Source organism: Protomyctophum bolini (assembly GCF_963924005.1).
Source record: "Protomyctophum bolini genome assembly, chromosome: 12".
In the NCBI taxonomy this organism is placed as follows: Eukaryota; Metazoa; Chordata; class Actinopteri; order Myctophiformes; family Myctophidae; genus Protomyctophum; species Protomyctophum bolini.
In genome coordinates this window covers 39699521-39709538 of record NC_137873.1, presented here as the reverse complement: position 1 = coordinate 39709538, position 10018 = coordinate 39699521, and positions in this window count along the sequence as shown.

Here is a 10018-nt window from a genome sequence, read left to right as displayed (position 1 = left end):
GCTTTTGTCCGGTGTAAGAAGAGGGAGTCCAAGGAAAGAGATTGGCAACTGGCCACTGGTTTAGTCAAATTCATGACTTCATCCATGAAAGTTGCAGTTTTCCACTTTAGGTTCCATTGTGTGTAGAACTATATATAATAGAGTTCTACACACAATGGAACCCAAAGTGGAAAACTGCAACTTTCATAGATGACAGAATGGCTGCGTGATGTGGAGAGGCAGCCAGCCAGCAGCAACCTGCACTGTGTTGACTCAACTCCACTCCCCACACTGCAGCCAGCCAGCAGCAACCTACACTGTGTTGAGCCAACTCCCTCCCCAGTCCCCACACTGCAGCCAGCCAGCAGCAACCTGCACTGTGTTGAGCCAACTCCCTCCCCAGTCCCCACACGGAGCCAGCCAGCAGCAACCTACACTGTGTTGACTCAACTCCCTCCCCAGTCCCCACACTGCAGCCAGCCAGCAGCAACCTACACTGTGTTGAGTCAACTCCCTCCCCAGTCCTCACACTGCAGCCAGCCAGCAGCAACCCTACACTGTGTTGAGTCAACTCCCTCCCCAGTCCCCACACTGCAGCCAGCCAGCAGCAACCTGCAGTGTGTTGAGCCATGAACTCCCTCCCAAGTCCCCAGACTCCCCACACGGAGCCAGCCAGCAGCAACCTACACTGTCCTGCAGTGTGTTGACTCAACTCCCTAGTCCCCACACTGCAGCCAGCCAGCAGCAACCTACACTGTGTTGAGTCAACTCCCTCCCCAGTCCCCACACTGCAGCCAGCCAGCAGCAACCTGCAGTGCATGTGTTGACTCAACTCCCTCCCCAGTCCCCACACGCAGCCAGCCAGCAGCAACCTGCACCGTGTTGACTCAACTCCCTCCCCAGTCCCCACACTGAGCCTGCATCTTCGCTATTTTGTCTTTCTTTCTGTTTATACAGTAGAATTCACTCACACCTTCACAGATTGATGTATAGCTGATGCATGAGACTTGTTTACTGATGCAAGCTCGCAATGCATTTCCAATGGGAGTCATATGGTTTGACACAACATTTTCGTTGTATGCAGTCGAAACACAGCCGAAAGCCGTACAACAAAAATGTTGTGTCCTAACCATGTGACTTCCATTGGAAATGCATTGGGGCGGCCATGACACTTACCCTTTGTTTACATCTAGCATCCAACAATGTTGTATGCTAGATGCGAAGGTGTGAGTGAGGAAGTGGTTACAGTGTAGGTCAAATCATAATTTGTTTGTGTTGTCGTCGTAAATAAACGAGGCGACAGCACGATGTGATAAACAGAATGATCATGTTGCATCGAGTCGTTGCTCGAAGAGGTAATCCATCTGAGGGCTGCAGTCTGCATCTGAGGCTGAGCCAAAAGCCTGGCTGGGCCATAAACTATTCATACTCACAGTATGCACACGACTATATGTATATATATATATATATATCGTTGCTGTCGGGCAGAAGCCTCTCACAGTATATCTCCATATTATAACTGTTGGTGTTTTTTCATAAATCAACTCTGTACTTCATATTACAGCATCACACAATCATCAATCGTCATCATCATTGATCCATTAGAAATTGTATTAACAGTTTGAGGAAAGCACAGTTAAAAATGGCCTACAACTGCATGGAAATAACAATAAGATAATATACCGCACATCCTCCGGTCTTGGTGCTGAGCCAAACTGTTAAACGGGGCCGTAACTCACATAATGATGTCCTGCCTGCCGTGTTCGTGAATACAAGTTACCTGGCACGTTACAAAGGGAGTTGCGAGCCCTTGTGTTCGTCTACTACTGGAAATACCCATAAAAGCATACAGTCCAGGCAGCCGACAGGCTTCTTTTGTTTAAAGTGCAGGGAAATTTGGCATAGTCTTTTTTTATTGGCCTAAAATATTGTCTATATACATGTATACAATGTATACTCTATACATTCATGAATCCACTTGCTGACCGGCTATCGGGTACACACACACACAAAACTGCCTCCCCTGACCAGCCAGGGCGCCTGATGGAGGGGAAAGGAACTGGTTGGAATAACGTGTTCCTTCCACACGCTACGTCCAACCAGGGAAACTCCCCCCTGTCAGGTGTAAAGGAGCAACTTGGACACTTGGGACACATGAAGGAAGCATGACTTCGTTGCTCTCCCCAGGTTGGTGGAGGGTGTGTTTAGAGCCCAGGATCACATTAGATCATTGACACAGGGGTGAAAAATGGGTTACAAAATCGTGGGATAAGAATTATAGATAAAAAAAAGATTTTCTCCTAATTTAGACTGAAATAATTAACCACACTAAGTGAAGGTTGGGGGCCGCATGGGGTCCCCGGGCCACACTAAGTGAAGGTTGGGGGCCACACTAAGTGAAGGTTGGGGCCGCATGTGGCCCCCGGGCCACACTGAGTGAAGGTTGGGGGCCGCATGGGGCCCCTGGGCCACACTAAGTGAAGGTTGGGGGCCACACTAAGTGAAGGTTGGGGGCCGCATGTGGCCCCCGGGCCACACTAAGTGAAGGTTGGGGGCCGCATGGGGCCCCCGGGCCACACTGAGTGAAGGTTGGGGGCCACATGTGCCAAGGAAATTCCCAACAATAACAGCCATTTAGCGTCAGTATTTCTCACCCTGCCAACGTGGAGCGACATCTGTCCGGAGTTAACGTTCAGCCTTTAGAAAATTGAACCGCAGTTATAATCTCCACATGCAGTCCAACCACCCATTTTAGCATTAGGCTATGAGCTTACGAGCTTGTAGACTTGTGTACAGCACTTTGTTTCAACTCTGTTGTTTTAAATGTGCGTTATAAATGAAGTGGATTGGATTGGATAGATCGACTTTTGCTAAAAATTGAATCCTGAAATGTAACAGTTTTGGACATGAGGTTTCCACTCGACAGACGATATACAGTAGATATACAGTAGATATACAGTGGACTATAGCATAGCACTCATCACCATTTGGAGCCCTGTGCGTTTTAATGCAGGGTAAGTGCTTGGTTGGATATTATGTTCCCATGGATGGACAGTGTATATATATAGAAGCTGCCTAATTATGGAGCCTGCATGGAACTGTATTAGCTCTGGTCCATATAGCCTTCTACTGAGTCGTAGAAGCAGTAGAAGGCTATGGATGTGACATCCAGACATTATTATGATCCAGAACAGGGGTGGGCAACTTTGACGATGGAGAGGGCCACTATATTTCCACACTCACTCCAGAGGGGCCACAGTGCATATTACTGTCGTAGCAAAAATCGCCGATATACAAGCTCAAACCGCGTCGCGTGGCGACGCTTCTATCTTTTAAATTGGAATCCTGAAACTTAACATTTTGATGTAATTTCAAATGCCTTTCGTAATTCCGTTAATCATAGTTATGTTAACTTTATGAACTATAAATACAAATTCATTGGACATAAAAAAATACATTTTTTTTTAATACTATAGTCATTAAGCTACTAATTCAGACTGAAGTAATTAAAGCGGGTCATGTTTGCATGTTTGGAATTGTAAACAGCTGAACGAAATAATATAATTATCAATATTCTGATGGCCGCATTCACTTAATGCCAGTTGACCGTGCATGATCCAGGACATATGAGTGCTTCTTTACGTTGTGTGAAAATATATACGGCATAGCAAATAGACCGTCAACAGAGTTCACAAATATTGTCATTATCTCAGCTGTAATCGAGCCCTTTAATGAATATTGTGCATGCAGGCAACTTCATGGTAAAATAGTAAATGGTAAATGGTGTATTTATATAGCGGTTTTTTTATCCAAGGCGCTTTATACATAGATTGTGCATTACATTCACGCACACATTCACACACCGATGGCAGAGGAAACCGCATGTAATACACCAACCTGCACATCTGGAGCAATTAGGGGTTCAGTTCAGCCAGAGTCTTGCTCAAGGACACTTCGACACTAACTCTGGGGGAGCCCACAGGGATTGAACCAGGAACCTCACGGTTCTAAACCAACTCTGGGGGAGCCCACAGGGATTGAACCAGGAACCTCACGGTTCTAAACCAACTCTGGGGGAGCCCACAGGGATTGAACCAGGAACCTCACGGTTCTAAACCAACTCTGGGGGAGCCCACAGGGATTGAACCAGGAACCTCACGGTTCTAAACCAACTCTGGGGGAGCCCACAGGGATTGAACCAGGAACCTCACGGTTCTAAACCAACTCTGGGGGAGCCCACAGGGATTGAACCAGGAACCTCACGGTTCTAAACCAACTCTGGGGGAGCCCACAGGGATTGAACCAGGAACCTCACGGTTCCCATCCGGCTCTTCTACCGGCCACGCTCTCTACCCCCAATCTGAGAACCCATCGGCAAATAAAGGAGAAACACCAGCCTCTTTTCTTAGTTGATGCGAGTCAACAACAGTCTCTATACCTCTATAAGGGGGTCATAGGAAGAAAGAATAGAAGAGAGATAGACAGGGAAGGAGATAGACAGGGAAATACAAGTAGTACTGTAGCAATAACAATAATAATGAATGAAATAGTGTAGGATAATAATGATAGTGTAGTACTAGTACTAGTGGTGTAATAATATGATAGCAGTCCATGGTCGTGCACTGTGAGGGGGCCGGGTCCTCGGTCACACTTTGGTGGGCTAACACACACACACACACACACACACACACACACACACACACAATGCAAAGAACCCACTCTTTCTTTCTTTCTTTCTTTCTTTATCACTGGGGTACTGTATAGGCAGCCAATCTATATTCTTCATCTCAGAGGCGTCTCTCTCTCTCTCTGCCTCTGTCTCGTTCCCTCTCTCTCTCTCTCTCTCTCTCTCTCTCTCTCAATTAAATTCTCTCTCTCTCTCTCTCTCTCTCTCTCTCTCTCTCTCTCTCCCCCCCTCTCTCTCTCTCTCGCCCCTCTGTTCTCCGTTTCCCCTGACAACAGCGGTGTGACCTTTTGACCCCACGGGACTCGGAGCCTTATGTAACTCAGCAGCTAGACGGCAGAGAGGGAAGTGGAAGGGGTGTGTGTGTGTGTGCGTGTGTGTGCGTGTGTGTGTGTGTGTGTGTGTGTGCATGTGTGCGCGCATCATGCATGCGTGTCACCCAAGCACGGCTGACAGGAAACGACACACAAACGTTTCCTGGTCCAACGACAACAGAGAGAGGAAAAGGGAGTGGGATTCTGGGATTCTGGGATTGGGGGATTCCGGGCCCGATCCACGAGCGCCAAGCTTACTTCATGCCTCGTTGCGCGCGGCGGCGTCACACGCCTTATAGATGATGCTCATAGAGCTGCGTTCAGACCTGCATGGATATAGTTAGAGCGATTATAGAAGCCATTTTAAATGCAATGTCGACGCAAAGATGAGAAGTTGCACGAACGGGCGCGGCGCGAACAGGGCGATGCGAACGGCGCCCCCCCAGTCTCCACCACCCATCACGTTCTGACAGCCAATCAGCACTGATGTTGTCCGGAAGTTGGATTGGAACCCCCGGAAATGTTTCATTCATCTATCCTGACTCAACGGCAACGGTGGGAAAAAACAATATAGGCTGCTATACAAACCATTTGGCAAGACATAGAGGTCTGGGCAAATGGTTTGAACGCACCTTTAAAACACAATCAGTGCCGGAAGTGCATCAAAATAGAAGCTCCGGGGTGCCAGAGTTGTCTGATCGCTTTTACTCTGAAAGCCATGAACCGGAAACACTTTCTTAAAAAAGTTGTCTTTACAAAGTGACCTCACATCCCCGATCATCTTAATTTATTTTTTTACGCTCCAAAAAGCGTTCATATTTTGCGGGAGAGACGGATGAGGAGCAGAAACGCAGCGCCAGCATATCGATCCATTCAACACCACGCGGAGAGCGCCCTGGATTAGGAGATACGAGTCATTCTTTCCGCCGCGCTAACATGGGAGTCAATGACAAGCTAAAAATTGCACAGAGCGTTAGCATACGGCAAGCGAAAAGCGAAATGCCAAAAAAAAAAGAAAGGAAAAATACGGAATATTCTTATCTCGCCCCGTATCTTTGAGGGTGCGCTAGGATGTACAGGTACGTCCAATGTAAATCTCGGTTCTAATCCTTATGACGTACAGGTGCGTCCTATGAACTGAAACGGTTTTAATGTACATGATATCATGGAGAGAATAAATGTGGTTCTGCATGCCAACGAGCACTGCAGCACTCAGACCATAGTTGTATGTCTGCTACAAGGACACGCTGATGAACCACAACACGACAGGCTGTACCAAAACAATAGCAGAGGCATCTCGGCTCCAACTGAATAATCATATCGGTATAGGCTATTATAATATAAGAAAAAGGAAGGTTAGATCATAATATTATGGTTAGATAATGCAGTAAATAACCAAAGAATAACAACACTTTCTCACAATGCCATTGTATGACCAAGTAAACATACCTTACATTGGGCCCCAGAAGGCTGTCTAAAAGGGTTAATGTACAGTAGGCATAATGGAGACAGAGAGACATACTGTACAGTGGCTCATGGGGTAGATCTATAAAATATTCTGCGGGTGCTGAAGCTAAACATACAGTACGTATACAGGACTAGAGGAAGGAGGTCCGCACACTGTTATACAGCGGCTCCCAGAGTACGCTTGTTTGAAAAGTACAACGTTTCGACCCACAACAGGTCTTCTTCAGGTCCGTAATGTAATGCACAACCTATACGTGAGTAACGTGAAGCGCTATAGAGCGTCACAGTCCCGTCCTCTTTCATGACGACGCCAGGCCCAGGAAATAATTCCCAATGCATTTTTCCCATAGACATTTACAAAAAAGTATCTATTTAAATACCTTTTACGCGTCGTACGAAGCCAACGTGACAAAGAAATCATGACAACAAACACAATATTTTGGAGCAAACAAATAATTACAAAGAAGATAAACAACAACAAAAAAGTGTTGTAACCTGCCGCTTTTTTCTTCTAATTATTTGTTTGGCCCCAAAACATTGTGTTTATTATTGTCATGATTTGTCACGACAAGAGTTGGCTTTGTCCGCGGCGTAAACGTCTTTAAATAAATACTTTTAGAAAAGTCTATGAGGAAAATGAACGGGGGATTATTTTCCGGGTCTCTCGAGGGGGCGGGACTATACGACGCTCTATATAAATGCACCATTTCCCATTATTACCATACAAGTGCATTACTCGCTAGAGACAGAGAAACAGAAATGACACCTTCATGTACGTGATAGCATATCATGTACAGTGTGTTTGTGTGTGTGTGTGTGTGTGTGTGTGTGTGTGTGTGTGTGTGATGTGACAACAAAGATGATTGTGATCGTGACAGATAAACAACAGGGAGGGCCGGCATGGGGGCCACACAGTACAGTACAAACACTGTGTTTGTACTGTACTGTACACATGTTGCACATAAAGCCAACACATGTTGCTTTATGTGCCTTTGGAACGTGATACGGGTATATATATAGTGTATTGTACATTTAATGTACAATACAGTATACCCGTCTCACGTTCCAAAAGGCACATAAAGCAATATGAATGTGATATGATCCCATGGGAAGCAGGCCCGATGGGAATGACCCCGTCTGCACCTCATCGCTTCCCGGTTTAACGTTTCGGATGAAATTTCAGCTCAAACCAAACCGTTCAAAACAATCGTACTGATCCTAAGTGATCACTGCAGCCTTGTCTATTGATAACAGTCGAATCGGGTGACACTGTCCTATAGTGTCCTTTAAGGATCTCTTTATCTCTCTCTCTCTCCTTATTGTGGTTTTCTGAGTATTTACACACACCCTCCTCTCTCGGAACAGGCCTGGAGGGCAGCATAAAGCTAAACCAGGTGAGCTGAGCTCTTTGGGAACCGAGTGTCATGTTCCAGCAGAATCATGGCGTGATGTGTTTTCCTCTGAAACTCTGCGCAGAATTCAATTGATGGTTTTGTTTACAGATGCTGCTGCGGCACGCACAGTACGTCTCCTAACTGGAACCTGCAGGCAGTGACCTCATGACAGCTACTCTATGGCCCTGAGCACCTCGCTGGCTCCCATAGTATACTCACTGGCTCGGAGTGGCTCCCATGTACTCGCTTCACAATTGATTTTAAGACTTTATTGTTTGTCTTTTAATCACTTTAAGTCACCTCAGTATCTCTCTGATCTCATAAAGGTTTATACTCCCTCAAGGCCACTAGCGGTCTGCAGGCCAGAAACGTCTCCTGTGTGACATCACTGACATGGCTATATACGTTCCTTGTTTTTTCTTTGAAATGTAATGTAATGCTTGGGAAAGACGTCAGATGTCCACAGATTAAGTTGTTCCGGCCGCGTGTGTACCTGAAGCAACCCATCCATCCTCTCTCCCTCTCTCTCTCTCTCCCCCCCCTGACCTTGTCTGTGACCCGTGGGGAGAAGGCCCCCCATTCCGGCGCAGAGGGTCCACATTTCCGAGGCGGTCCACCCATGTGACACTCATAGCATTCCTGTGTTAGACACCATCCAGGAAACCTTTTCCCTTTAAAAAAAATATATATATTCCAAATTATTCCCTTTTTTCCCCAAGAGGTTTTCTTTCCTCTTGTTGTTCAATAGCCAATAGTGCTCATTTGGCCTGTACAGATAGTCTCTTCTTCAGTGTGTGTGTTTCCATTGGCCTGGTTGACCCCCTCCTCACCAACTATACACTAACTCCACTGTCTGTCGGTGATGTTTCAGAGAGGGGGATGAGGGTCTTGTGAAGAACACATCAAACAGCCTTGTGACTGGATGCGATGAAGACCCTCTCCTCCTCTTCCTCGTCGTCCTCACATCAAAGAACCTTGTGTGGTTGATCTGCTACTATAACTGTATCTGATTGGCTGCACATGCTTCCCCCCCGGCCCATCCCCCTCCCCATTCAGTGGTGGAAAGTAACTAAGTACATATACTTGAGTACAGTACTGTGCAGTGTTGCTTTTGGCAGCACATTTTTATTTTAGTCATATAGTCGGATAGTCTCTTGAATAGTTTTCATTTAGTTTTAGTCACATTTTAGTCAGCTGGAATGTTTTAGTGTCAAGTCTAGTTTTAGTCGACTAAATGTCATAAGATTTTAGTCGACTAAATGTATAGTTGATTTAGTCGACTAAAATGTATTTTGTCGGGTCTTGATGCTGTCGTAATGGCTGATTTTACACCGATCTAGAATCCCTTTAGTCTAGTTTTTATTTGTTGACGAAATTGTCAATACATAGTTTTAGTCATCATATAGTTTCATTTAGTGCAATCAACTGTACTTCAGTGCAATCTCGAGGTACATTTATTCCATTCTTCCTATAGTTTCACTTTTACTTTTGCTACATCTCAGAGGCAAATATTGTACTTTCACTCCACTATACAATTATTAGAAATTTCCGTCATTAGTTACTTTGCAACAACAACAACATGGGCTCCATTTTCGTCACCACTAAACCCCTTATCCCTAAACTCCCTAAAACATTTTTGAATAGTTCAACTATAGCCAATCTACATTAACACGTTGTGACATGGGTTTTTCTGAAAACTCAGGATTTAGAAGCCTTTTTTTTTTTAAATCGACCTCAGGTCTAAATGGGTATATATGGCAATATACTTTAATTTCTACTCATCTCAACTACATTTTGATTATCTGGGCATTTACTTGCAACAGAGTATTTCTACAGTATACATTGCAGTATTGATACTTTTACTTAAGTAAAGAATTTGAGTACTTTTACCACTGATTCACCAGTGTTTGACCCCTCAACAACATTCCACGGTGGAGCCTGGTTTAAAGGCATGCACGAACCCACAAATAACAGCTTCATAAGACCACAGCGTGTGGCGCTGGAGAGCTGCCGTGGGCTTGTAGATCGGAGTGCGCGTGAGACGTGGCGTGCAACAGAGTAATTCTTAACCCTTTTCACATATTTCAGAGTAAAAACATTTGCCTCCGAGATGTAGTGGAGTAGAAGTATGAAGTACTACTATACTACTATACTACAAAAAAAAGATAATACTAAAGTAA